This window comes from Mytilus californianus, unplaced genomic scaffold, assembly GCF_021869535.1.
Source record: "Mytilus californianus isolate M0D057914Y unplaced genomic scaffold, xbMytCali1.0.p SCAF_8, whole genome shotgun sequence".
NCBI classification, from domain to species: Eukaryota; Metazoa; Mollusca; class Bivalvia; order Mytilida; family Mytilidae; genus Mytilus; species Mytilus californianus.
The window spans coordinates 35,914,925-35,929,612 of record NW_026262734.1 but is presented as its reverse complement, the minus strand read 5'-3'; the positions used below and the strand labels follow the sequence as shown (position 1 = coordinate 35,929,612).

Below are 14,688 nucleotides of genomic sequence, written 5' to 3'. Positions count from 1 at the left end.
CGTTTCGCCCGGACAACAGATGAAGAAATTGATGATGAACTATTGAAATAAATGCAGAAAACACATTAAAAGCGAACAAGTTGTTATTGTTTGCATTTTTTTTATAGACCAATGGAAGTAGGTTCTTTATATTGAAGACTTGGTCACTTTGAACGGCCACTAGTCTTAATGCCACATATGTTAATTAAGATAGTCGGTAAGATAAATTCGTTACACAGTGTGCTAGTGACCTAATACGATATATATGGGGTCACTAGCAGATTATGTAACTTATAATATCCCAGTGACAAGATTGTCAATGACCTAATATTTTTAATCTTTGTAAGTATCAGGTATTACGATACAAAATACGTGATAATAAGTATTTTCTATCATGAACACTATAACCGAAATAAATATACATGATTAAACGTATACATGTAATTAAGATCTATATTTGTATTTGAGTGACGAATCACACACCGACTATGTCCGACAACGAATCACTTATTCCAAATGCGTCTGATCGGAACAGTCACATAGGAAAAGCAAAAAGTGGAAAATGGTCGTTTGTAATTGTCGGTTCCGTTTTGATGTTGCATATGTTTTCGTATATTCTAAATATGTATGTGCTGAACGAATATGTTTACGTCACTATAATGAAAGAACAATATCCGAATGGAATGGACGAAGACACCGGAAATGGAACAGGGTGTGCAGTAAATACTAGTACAACTGCTTACAAGCAACAATTAAAAGTTCAAGAACTACAATCAAGATGGTCAATTTATTGCACTCTCGCATCAAATATCCCATCCATTTTCGTCAACATAAATATCGTGTCGTATAGTGATGTGTACGGGAGAAAATTATTTTTCCTGTCACCTCTTCTAGGAACAATGCTATTGGGATATACTTTGAAATAACTATGAACTGGTTTATTCCCTTTTTCATGGTTGAAGGTTGTGGTGGTCTGTGGATTGCATTACTTGCTATGACTCTTTGTTTTATATCTGATCTAACTGGAGGAGGAAAACAGAGGTCTTTTGCTATAGGAGTTATGGAGAATAGTTTTGAAGTAGGATCCTTATTATCTTCATTATTATCAGGGTAACTTATAAAATATACAAAAGGATTTCTTATTCCCGTGTTATTATCGGAGATCGCTACTATCTTTGGAATTGTTGTCATTTTACTTCTACTTCCGGAAACTCTTCCGCTTTCAAAGAGACGACCCGCAACTCCAAATTATACATAATATGAAAAAGATGACAGTATTTTACACGTCAAATATATCCTCTATGGCAAATAAATGGCTTTTTATCCTTGCGATCAGTATTTTTATACTAACAGATTTCGCACTTGGAAGCACGAACGTTACCATGTTATACGAGTTAGGTTCGCCATTCTGCTGGAGCAATGTAAGAGTGGGAAATTTTGGAACCATTGAGACTCTAATTGGATGTGTGGCCTGTATTCTAATGATTAAGCTGTTTCATTATTGTACTACGGATCAAGTCATTGCTCTTAGCGGCAGTGTGACCTCTGCATTGTCGCTGATATGGCAAGGGATTGCCTATACTAGCTTCATGTTGTATTTAGGTGTGTACAGCAAATGCTACAGAGTTATTGCTTTAATATTTATCAACAATAAATGTAAAAAGTACAATAATATATATTCCTAACCATTCTACTTTCTTCGGTTTTTAGCTGGTTTTTTTTGTTGTTTTTTTTTTGACCAAATTGTATTGTCTTAATATTATATTTGCGAAAACATATTGATTCATATGTAGGACTCGGAGATGCGATGGGGACACTGAAGTGCGATGGTCACACTGAGGTGCGATGGTCCGTTCGCTGATGTGCAATGGTCTATATTACACGTGATGGCTACAGATGTTCAATTATTATGAGCATTAAATAGTTGGTATATACATTTGCATGCGTTATTGTGTATATGTCCTAAGTTACAGTGGCATACTAAATGAGAGATCGTCCTCTTTGGGCGTTAACATGATTCATTTTATCATTACTTGATTTCTCTCATGCGTTCATCGTTTACCGTAATATTATAATACAGAGAGTCCGAGGTTGTCTGCGGACCCGTATGCATTTAGAGAATGCTACGCTCCATCGTACGTAAAAAAGAACATTTTGTACATTTCAAAAAAAAATCCGCTACAGAAGGTTAACTTTCCCCTCTCCTCTCTTATAGTATTAAACGTTTATAAGCCCCTTATTAACTTAAAAACCAAAAAAAAAATGCTTCTAACAAACAAATTGACTTCTACATTTATATGAAAAGCATTGGAAAAATAGTTTATGTAGTTCATCGCACTTCAGCGTTACCACCATCGCACTTCGGCGTAGCTATCAAGAAGATAGCGTCAAAATGCCACCATCGCACTTCAGCGTGATCAAAAACACACTTCAGCATCATCCATCACACATCAGCGTGACCATCGCGGTTCGGAGTACCATCGCGGTTCAGAGTCCTATATATATAATGGGGTTTTTATTCGTTTTCAATAGACACGAAAAGATGTTTAAATTAAAAAAAACACACAAAAGCCAAGCGTTGTGATTGTAGTCTCAAAACAATGACTTTTCTGTGAAGCAATATACTGAAACCACCAGCATAAGGGTGTAGATGGGATTTACAGAGTAGGGAATAATGGGTAAAATGTCCAGAATAAAGGTAAAAAATAAAGATAACAGAAAAATAGGCAAAAATAATTAAGAACAGAGGATAATGGTTTACTAAAATATACCGAATAGAGAATAATGTGCCAAATAAATAAAGAATAGAGAAAAATGGTATAAAAATTAAAGAATAAAGAAATAAGAAACCCTCATACAAATCCGGTTCTCATTTTGATGGCTAGTTTCCCCTTTAGCTACTCTCACACACACTATTCAGTCAGTGTTATATTCAACTTAAACCACAATTGTCATCAGTTACGAAGTTCTTCGGCCGCCATGTGTATGGACAAACTTAACAGGTGTATGGACAAACAGAACAGATGTATGAGCAAACAAGAAAATTCAAAAGGGACGAAAACCTTAACTTAACTTTTAGGTACTGTTGTTTGTCTGATGGTCTTTTCTTTTTTTTTTGTCATGGCGTTGTCAGTTTATTTTCGACTTATGAGTTAGAATGTCCCTTTGGTATCTTTCGCCTCTCTTTTAAAGCTTTTAGCCATCAAGACACGTAGTGATGTTACATCCTCCGGTAGTGCGAAGAGTTAATTACTTTGCATGTGGCATGCATTGTGTTGTTAATTGATCAAAATTTAAACAAAAATGAGATAAATTCGATGTAAAAAAATGAACAATTATATATGATATCATTTCCGTAAGCAAGACAATTGTTTAAGGGGGAAAAAGTTCATCAGTTACGATAGAACTCAAAAGTTTTGAAAGACAACAATACAAAAAGTTTGAGATCATACAATGAGAATATTTGTCTAAATTATATTTTAGTAAAATATGTTGGTTTTTTTTTTAATTGTTGTACCTGTTTTTGGTGTAGGTAGATTCTTAGCCATGCCAATGATGAGAGGTACAATGTCTAGACTAACACCAGCAGATCTGCAAGGTAACTTTAGCATTCAGTTCCTTCAAAGAATTCAACTGACTGCACATTTTTCAACCTATATGGGCAAATTCTTTTTGGGTACCGCTCAGTTTTTCTTGAAGATTAGAGCAAGCTGTAGATAGTTTGGTTTAGTGTTGATGTTACAATTACGAAACTGTTTCGAGATGAAATATCTGAGATGAAGTTGAAACATACATTGTGGCCTAAATGCATGATTAAATATATAAAAAAAAAATACAAAAATAAAAGAAGACCATTGTCAGTAAGACAACAATTAAACAATAAAATTCTGAAATGTGAACATTGACTATTAGCAGAAATTTGTTAAGGATGTTCGCTCCTCTATTTCAAATTAACAAGCTTTTTAACAGACTGTTATAAATTGATAGTATATAAATAATGGAACTTAAAAGGAAGAAAAAAATGACAGGTCCATGTCCTTGTTTTTGAGATATAATCAATTGAAAATTTGGCGTGAAATGATTCTCTCTAGATTTTTCATACATTTAACATTGGCACCTTTTTTCTTTCAAAAATTATGAAAAAAATAACAAGGATTTTATAAGATTTTCATAAATGGCTTTTTAAACTATATGTTATAAAATTATGAAAAGAAAAGTAGGGGTTTGCGGGCAAAATTTTTAATGGCACTACATGGATAAAACAAGAGGATTCCGAACATCTGGCAAAAAGTCAAAAACAAGAGTAGCGAACATCCTTAAAAACAAAAGAAAGCTAACGCTGCTGACTCTTTACATAACGTTAACTAGTATTGTCATTCTCTAAAGCCACTGATATATATTGGTGTTTACATGTATCAGGTAAACTGTAGGACAAGATAGTTTGTATTGCAATTTTACAGGTTCCTTATTTGGAAGCATTGCAGCAGTTGAAGCCACGGTAAATATGACTGGTTCAGTCACTGCTAATGCAGTGTATGGTGCAACAGTTGAGGTTAATAGGGGAATTGTTTTCTTTATGAACGCCGGGTACAATGTAATAGCCATTATTCTATGTTTGTAAGTATATATTTAACAGATGTTTTCAAAATGTGATCGCTAGATTTTGAGTGACATAAGTATAAACACAACTACAATAGGGTGGGGATGGGGGTTTTCAGAATGGAAAATAATTGGCAAAAAAATATAAAGAATATTGAAAAATAGACCAAAAAATAAAGAATAGAGAATAATGAGGTGCTAAAATATAAAGAATAGAGAATAATGGGCAAAAAGTATAAAAAATAGAGAAAATGGCCTAAAAATTTAAAGAATACAGAAATGAAAGACCCCCCCCCCTATCCAGACCATCCTACAAGTGCATGAGAATAAATACAGGAAAATATATAATATTTAACGGTTTTACTCCAGACCAGGAATCTGTGCTCTTAACGAGAGCTTTTAAACTGTCTATTTTACAGAGTTGTGTATTGCAATATGTCAACTATATTATTTCATTTTTTTGTTTCGTGAGTTCCAATTATTGAAATCACCCAACATCTCATTTTATTAATTATAGCAGACATCTAGAACGGTTAAATCTGTTTAGCAGAAACATAAAAACTATAAACAGCTTACAAAAAATTAAATGTCAGTTTCAAAACACTTCTATAAATGTAGTTCTAAGAGTTTTGTTATCGAAATATGAAGATAGCAATGGATAATAAGTCACCAACATAAAGAAAAGACAATGTCACTGCCGAAAAATAGTTAAATTTGATAAAAAGCTGACAAAGAGCCACCAGAACACTAAAGACGAGAAAACGCTAACCCACTTACTTCAAAAACTATACTCCCGTCGAGTAAGCAATTCCTGTTTCAAATAGAACAACTGACGGGTAACTCCAAATTAAATCCAGTCTTACTTAAAACCAGTTGTTGGCATGATACGTGTTATGTTCTTCTCATATATTTTATGATGGTATGATACTAAACCCCTAACGGAAGGGATTGTACTTGATTTTCATATGATGAAGACATAATCTTTCAATCAGTTTAATTGAGGTCTGGAGCTGGCATGTCAGTAACTGCTAGTAGTCCTTTGTTCATTTATGTATCATTGTCATTTTGCTTAGTTTCTTTTGTTACCTATTCTGACATCGGACTCGGGACTTCTTTTAAACTGAGTTTTACTGTGCGTATTGCTATGTGTTTCTTTATTCTACATTGGCTAGAGGTATATGGGGAGGGTTGAGATCTCACAAAACATGTTTAACCCCGCCGCATTTTTGCGCCTGTCCCAAATCAGGAGCCTCTGGCCTTTGTTAGTCTTGTATGTTTTTTTAATTTTAGTTCATTTATATGTTTTGGAGTTTAGTATGACGTCCATTTTCACTGAACTAGTACACAATTTTATTTAGGGTCCAGCTGAGGACCACCTCCGGGTGCGGGATTTTCTCGCTGCGTTGAAGACCCATTGGTGGCCTTCGGCTGTTGTCTGCTCTTTGGTCGGGTTGTTGTCTCTTTGACATATTCCCCATTTCCATTCTCAATTTTATTAAAAACTTTGAGACGTTATCAATCAATATTGATAATTGCACCAGATGTATGTTTCATTAGAATCCGTAATTTTGATTGCCTGACAACAATCGCGAAGCACTCCAATATCATATTTTATTTCCGTTTAAATTCCAACAGATATGTTTGCACGTGCTGTCCGTGACAATGTAAAAACATTGCATAGAAAAACAAACAAAAACTTGATTTAAATCTTAATTTCATGGTTGTAGCATAACAATGTAATTATAAGAATTGAATGCTTCTTTTTATAATTTTATAGGAGTGTGAAAGCCTTGATCGTGTGCACATTTTTTGTATGAAGCGCAGAATGAAGCGCTTCTGCGCTTCATACAAATTGTGCTTCGGTCTACCCCAATAAAATTATAAGAAGAAACATTTAATACTTATAAATATAAACTTTAAAGATCATCATGAATATCAACCATTCAAAATATTTGAATATGTATACGATATGTCAAATATATCAAATGTCTTAAATCGAATTTTCTGTTAACTTTTGATGATAAAATATGATATACAATTAAAATATTTCTTTCAGAATATTGATACGAAAAATGAATTCTTCAAAAGAAATGGCTCTGAAAGAAGTGTCTTCTTAAGACCAACATGATAACAAAGACTTTAATGTTTCTTTTAGCGGTTCATCATTGAGGAATAGATTATCAATGACGTTATTAAATAGAACGGATCATTTTACATATCAGCAAACATATCGAACTCCGAAACAGTGGTAACTTCATCTCTGTATATGTAAGTTCAGCAAAACACGCCACTGTTTCGGGGTTTGCAAACATATATCATTCATCCATAATTTTAGCTCATTGTGTAAATGTTGTGATGACTTCTGAAGTTCGATTAAAATGAATTTTCCAGTATATATCGATAGTGTTTATCAAAATCATTGATATATTATATCATGGAGATATGATATCCATAAAAAGATGTGTACGTTAGTGAGACGTCAATGAGACAGCAACCAAACCACAACGAAAAACTTTTTCGTTTAACCTCTTTCGTCTTTTCTCGATATAACCATATTGTGTATGTAGTTTGTTTGTCAGTATTGTTTGTGCATTTAGTTTCTCTTGAAATACAAACCTTTGAAAACAGTAGGATTGTGACAACTTTTTCTACTCAAATATTCGTCCTGAACATACATGAAATATTTGCCACTGGACGTTAAGCAACCAATAATCTATTAATCAATCCATTCACATTTCGTCTGCTGTATTTGCACAGTCGAGAAATTATCAGTTCATCGCGTAAAAGCTGTTGTGAGAGAAACATACGCTCATAATAGTAAATTTGCCGATCTTATAGCGAGACAGTATATATATATCAATGTTTTGTACACTGTATTAGCTTCAAGATGAAGTGTATACAATTGGTAGGAAACAAAGAATTTTGTGATTCTTCTCATATTTGTCAGCCTGTGTTACGCATCAGTCAAGGAAAAGGAAAACTAATTTGCAATATGTGCTAAAATAGCTCATAACTATCTAAATTTATTGCATCTTATTGAATGGTTCGAATACCAAAGCAATGACGAGTGTAGATAAAGTACTGGTATCGCTTCAACAAGTAAATGAAGATTCATTTGCAGTATTAAATCATTATGAGAGAGAAGGGATTGCAATACGTATTTCATTTCCAAGAAAATTGCTTGGTAATATTGACCGCGGTTTCACACCGCATATTAAATGGCATTACCATCAAAAGTATCCACGATGAACAATTCGCAGTGTATTCATGCAAAGACATTTTACAAGGATTCGATTTTGTGGCGTTGGTTGAATTTGACGATTACATTTTCCATGCAAATTTCTCAATATACAAAAATATACTGTCAGAGTTGTTAACAGCTTATCCAGATGCTGCTGCTTTCACACTGAATGTATCATTCTTCATAACAGATTGAGGAGTTTCGGGAGTCGAACGTCTAATAACTAGTAGATACATTAGAAGATCAAAGCCCCTTTTTCGTCGATATAAAAATATTTGCCTAACAGAACTGCTACCATGGATACACATCTGGTGTGGCCAAGGAAAGAATATCGAAGGATTAGGCTACAATCGCACAATGTAATATTGCATCACTACAGAAAATGTAAGAATTAACTCAGACAAAACTACTATTATTTTTTATCAGCCAATCGATATCTCGCACGTTTGAACTTTCCCACCAGTCTAAAATGGAACTGGCCCGGTAAATATATTGATTGATTGTTGATTTATTAACGTCCAGTGGCAAATATTTCATGCATGTTCAGGACGAGAAAAAAAATTGCAATAATTACAATAGGTGATGGTACAGTATAGGTCCTGTAATAGGGTCGTCCGGGATGAAGGTCGGGAAATTTAGACTGCCACTGGAAAATGAGGGTATATTGGGTAGGGTCATAAAGTTTGCTTTGCAACAGGTCAATTACGGATCTTTCAAAGAGTTGTTGCAAGGGTTCTTAACGTGCAGAGAGCGTGGCACTCTTTTTTTTGGACTCTTTAATATTAGAATTATACCGCATCTCTTTATTTTTATATTATGCAAATGTTTGTACTTTTCAATTTTATTTTTATATGAGTGGGAAACGTCTTTGTTTCAGTTATAACTATGTTATTTACCTCATGAATTGGAAAGGATAAGATGATTAAACAAATATTAAATTGTTTTGTAGTTCCAGTATAAAAAGCTACAAAACAATTATGGAGTTTAAAGAACCTTCTTGCAAAAGAAAAAAATCATAAGCATTTATAAGCAATGAGTTAAAATATCTATTTACATTATTATAATAACTATATACGGAAATTCCTCACAGAAAGATTTGCTGTTTTATATCTTTGTAGATTTCTTTTCTACACGTGAATATTCTAGTCAGCTGTTAGTTGAATGTCCTATGATCTCAATTCAAACGCGTTAATTAATGAACCCCTACATTTCGTCAATGTTTATTTGTTGCGTGAACCAAAGCAATGACGAGTGTAGATAAAGTACTGGTATCGCTTCAACATTTCATATTAATTGATGCTGTAGTCTTTCGGAATACCGGAAATGCCTACTGTTCTTTTCTATGGCCACCTGCGTAATAGGTAATGAATTGATCTAATGAAGTAACCCGAATAATTCAGTCCCTCCCCGTGATCGACTCTCCCACTCGCGAGGGCCTGAACTCTTTATACGAAAAAAACGCGTCACGAATCCAGGATTTTGATTGGTGCTCTCTGTGAGAGAGAGCCAATCAGCTAATAGCTCAATGTTATCGAGATAGGTAAATCCCGAGCTAATTCCGAATGATTTTTTGACGATTTTTCATTGACTAGGCCTTCAGGCGTTAATGTAGCCATCGTAGTGCAGTGGAATATAACGGCTGAATTATTCGGGTTACTAATGAAGATGTATTAGCGTCCAACAGTTGCTATAGAGATAAGTGTTCATCGAGACTGATTGATATCGTACATCAATAGTTATTTGATTATGGATTTTAACACCAATCAAAGTTTAACAGATTTAGGTGTAGGTTTTCTTTGTAAAATCAAATTGTACTCATGTATATGGCAAGGTATTTATAAGAAAAGTATAAGAGCTCTCTTACATAAACATAATGCGGAAAAGAAATATATGCCTAAAATACTACATAAAAATAACTGATAAAACTATTGAAACAAAAGTTCCATGTTTTCGAAATAGTTGTATTGCTCAAGATAGATTAAAACAATGCAAAAGTTGCCTAATATATTTATCACATATAGATGGTATGAAAATCAATAAATGTTTAGAATACTACATATACATCTATTTTCAAAATTATCTGATATTAACTACATGTATAATCAGGATAAAAATATAAATGTCATATCAGAAATACATTGAACATGTATTAGGAAAGCTACATGTATATGAAAAACAATAATATCTTTAAAATACTACTATAACACTAAACTATGTTCCGTATAAAAACTTTGAATAACTTGCATTGAAAAAATCCTGTCAGCAAGTTATATTAAAACAATTTGGGAGCTGCCTCATATATTTTGTAATTGTGTCATTATTAAAAAGTGACATATTACTGAAATACTACTTATGCATTAAAAACCTACAACAAGATAAAACAATAATATATGTTCATAGGATACTATACCCAACTAACAATATCCTATATCTTTGTTCAGTGAAATTGAAATTGGGGTCAAAATCACAATTTGTCATATAATTTTAAAGTTCACCTGACAATGATCATGTGTACTATGTTTCAAATTGGCAAACTACCTTTACCTTAAACTTTAAGCTCATATGGGACGGACAAAATCACAAGCCGGCAGACAAATGGACGGACAAACTAACCAGAAAACATAGTGCCGTGTTACTATTGCAGACAACCCATAAATATAAAATTGTGTGATGTACAGACCTGTACCACTAAATGACTAGATATATAAAGAGAGTATGCTCTTTCATATTGCACTGTTGAGTAAGCTACCTTAACCAAAAAGTTTAACTTGATATGGGACAAACAGAAAAACAGGTGGATGGACAAATGCCAATGGACAGACGAACTGACCAGAAATATTAGTGCCCCTCTACTATTGCCAGCAGTCCATAAAAATAAAATTGTGTGATGTATAGAGCTGTATCAGTAAATGACTAAATATATAAAGAGCATATGCTGTTACATTTTGCACTGTTAGGTTAACTACCTTTATAACAAAAAATAATTAGTCTGATAAATATAGTGCCCCTCTACTACTGAAGGCAGGCCATAAAAGTAAAAATTGTGTGATGTGAAGATGTGTACCAGTAAATGACTAGACATATACAGAAAGTGTGCTCTGACATTTTGCATCAATGAAATGAAAATATAGTATAAAATACTACTTATGACAAATGTATGAATATAAGTATGAACTCCAATCTCAGCATGGACAAAGATAAGTTACATTCATAAAAAATATATGAAATTGACAAAGTATACTGTTGAAGAGTAGCTTCATACATGTATTGCTCTTAAATCATTAAGAATAAATGTGGATAGTGTCCACATGTGGACACAGATGATGCCCCCGCTTGCATATCATATAGTTATAAAGGGACATAACTGAAGAATGGTAAAAGTGATGCTACCCAAATTTGAACTTGATCTGAGTTTTGTGGTAATAAGCATTGTGTTTAAGATTCATAACATTTGGTTGAGGCAAACTTAAGTTGAGAACAGAAACTAAAAATTCAGCAATTTTTCTATTTGTAAACACGCATAACTCTAGAACAGTTGTGTATAAGTTTTATAACATTTGGTTAAGACAAACTAAAAAATTCAGCAATTTTTATGTTTATAAAGGGACATAACTCAAGAATGGTAAAAGTGTCACCGTCTTATTTCTTACTTAATCTGTATTATGTAGAAATATGCATTGTGTATAAGTTTCATAACATTTGGTTGAGGCAAACTAAAGTTAGAAAACGGAAACAAAAAATTTGTACTTGATCTTACTTTTGTGGTAATGAATATTTGAATATTGTGTATAGGTTTCATAATGTTTGGTTGGGGCAAACTTAAGTTACAGAATGGAAACTAAAAATTTTGCAATCTTTCGATTTATAAAGGGGCATAACTCAATAATGGTTAAAGTGACACTACCCAAATTCAAATAGATCTGTGTTTTATCAGTGGAGGTCAAAATTAAACATTGCATTGTATAAAGCATTGATTGTAGTTGATTCAACTATAATCATGGACAAAGGAAGATAACTCCAATTTTAAAAATAACTTGATATTAAGAAGAAAATGAAAATTTTGCAATTTTTCCATTTATAAAGGGGCATAACTCTAGAACGGTTTAAGTGACGCCACCAAAATTCAAACTTGATCTGTGTTTTGTGGTAATAAGCATTGTGTATAAGTTTCATAACATTTGGTTGAGGCAAACTTAAGTTAGAGAACAAAAACGAAAAATTCAGCAATTTTTCCATTTATAAAGGAGCATAACTCTAGAACAGTTAAAGTGACGCCACCAAAATTCAAACTTGATCTGTGTTTTGTGGTAATAAGCATTGTGTATAAGTTTCATAACATTTGGTTGAGGCAAAATTAAGTTAGAGATCGGAAACTAAAAATTTTGCAAATTTTCCATTTATAAAGGGGCATAACTCTAGAACGGTTAAAGTGACGCCACCAAAATTCAAACTTGATCTGTGTTTTGTGGTAATCAGCATTGTGTATGAATTTCATAATATTTGGTTGAGGCAAACTTAAGTTAGAGAAAGGAAACTAAAAATTTTGCACTTTTTCCATTTATAAAGGGGCATAACTCTAGAACGGTTAAAGTGACGCCACCAAAATTCAAACCTGATCTGTGTTTTGTGGTAATAAGCATTTTGTATAAGTTTCATAACATTTGTTTGAGACAAACTCAAGTTAGAGAACGGAAACCAATTTCGGGACGTAAGGACGGACGTACGTATGTACGTACAGACGCACAAGGGTATAACTTAATGCCCCCACCGCTACGGCGGGGGCATAAAAATGAATTGATACCTGTGAAATTGGCAGAAATAACAATTAATGTTTTTCAATGCAGTTAGTAAGTGATGAAGTTGTTTTTTCCAAAATCAGATAAATTATCATAAGCTTTTCTTACTTATATAAAAGCATCATTACAATTAAGAATTGTAAAAAGAAAAGTTGTTTCATCTTTGGAGTGATTTTTTTTAAAGTTACACATGCTACTGTCTTTTTATTTTTGACACTGTGTTGTCTTTTTTTGGGCTTTCAATATATTTGATTTTCATTGGAATGCAGGATAACAAGTTGTTTTCAATATGTTTCTTTTCTGGAGATATTGGTTCCTGCAATAGCTCTTCCACCTGTGGAGTAAACAAAGTGAGTTCTTTGAATTCTTCATCTTTGTTGATCAGAACACTGCACACTACTGATGTATTATTATTTTGTTCATCATTTGCTTGAGAGCATGTGGGACATATGTTGTTTACCAATTTTTTTTTTTTAGCATCTTTTGTTGTTGCAGGATTTGTAAGTCTCTAGAGATGCAATCCCGATAATCTCTGCTGTTTCTGAAAACAAATCTTCGTGTGTCACTGTGACAACATCAGATATCATCTCTGTTGGAAGAATCTACAAAAAGAAAATCCTTTGAGTCCAATAATTTTAATAATAGGTTATAAATTCAATATTTTATAAATATTGTTAGAATTGACTTATTGGACAGAAGCTGTGATATAGACATAAACATAAGATATTATTAAGTTACAATCTGTAATGAATAACAAACTTGAAACAGTTTAGAACCATGAAGAAATGTCAATTATAGCTACATGTCAAGCACAACTTTAACAATTAGAGATACAACCTATTTCGGTGTGTATATCGGGGACGGACGGACGCCAAAGGAAGATGATCTATATAATACAGCTTTAGACAAGTATTTAAATTTGCGATATATGTATTTTGAAATTCTTTATTTCAAGTATAATATTTTGTACTCTTTGAGATTATTATTATGCCTTTGAAGTTTTAGACTGCAAATTTTATAAATATTGTTAGAATTGACTTATTGGACAGAAGCTATGATATAGACATAAACATAAGATATTATTAAGTTACAATCTGTAATGAATAACAAACTTGAAACAGTTTAGAACCATGAAGAAATGTCAATTATAGCTACATGTCAAGCACAACTTTAACAATTAGAGATACAACCTATTTTAGTGTGTATATCGGGGACGGACGGACGCCAAAGGAAGATGATCTATATAATACAGCTTTAGACAAGTATTTAAATTTGCGATATATGTATTTTGACATTCTTTATTTCAAGTATAATATTTTGTACTCTTTGAGATTATTATTATGCCTTTGAAGTTTTAGACTGCACTTGCAAGTACACAAAGTCGATAAGATATTTATAGCACTCGAGCTATTAATAGCCTAATTGACCAGCATTAGCTTCAATTGTAGATCTAATGAACCTGCCAGTGATATTTACCTGCTCAAGTATTAAAGGCGAAGCCTACAAAATCCAAACAATTTGAAAGTGGTGATAATGACACCATCTTTACCTAAATCTATTTTATTTATCTGGATAATTTCATTTTTGAGTTTGATTTTATGTCCATAATGTTTTTCTTTGATTGTAGCATATATCTTTTTTGTTGGTTTTTGTTCAATTCCGTAATTTAGTCCAATCAGAGTAGATATTGGTGACATCATGCATGCCGAACCAAAACTATTACTGACGCAAAAAATGAGCAGTTGTTTCTCATATATTGGTTCATGCTGCTTTTTGAGTAGAAATAGGCTAATTAAATCACTAAATTGTAACAATCTTTGTTAAGCTATCAATAGACATTAAATATTATTAGACTTTAGACATGAATGATAGTGATTACTATCATAAGGTGTAATCAAATTTAACTAACCTCTATAGCTGTGTATCTTCCACCAGTGATTTTTGGCAGGTTGGAACTTGTTTTTGACATTTGACCGTTAGTGATTTTTATTACTTCCCCTTCTTTTATTGGAAAATCAGCCAAATTTCGCCAAAAGGCAAAATCGATTGCTGCCGTATTATCTGCTATTTTCC

General features: G+C 32.8%; 1 pseudogene; it reads left to right on the top strand.

The window, feature by feature from the left end:
- Positions 1 to 657: 657 nt before the first annotated feature.
- LOC127712005 (uncharacterized) lies at positions 658 to 6,706 on the top strand (annotated as a pseudogene).
- The last annotated feature ends 7,982 nt before the right edge of the window (positions 6,707 to 14,688 follow it).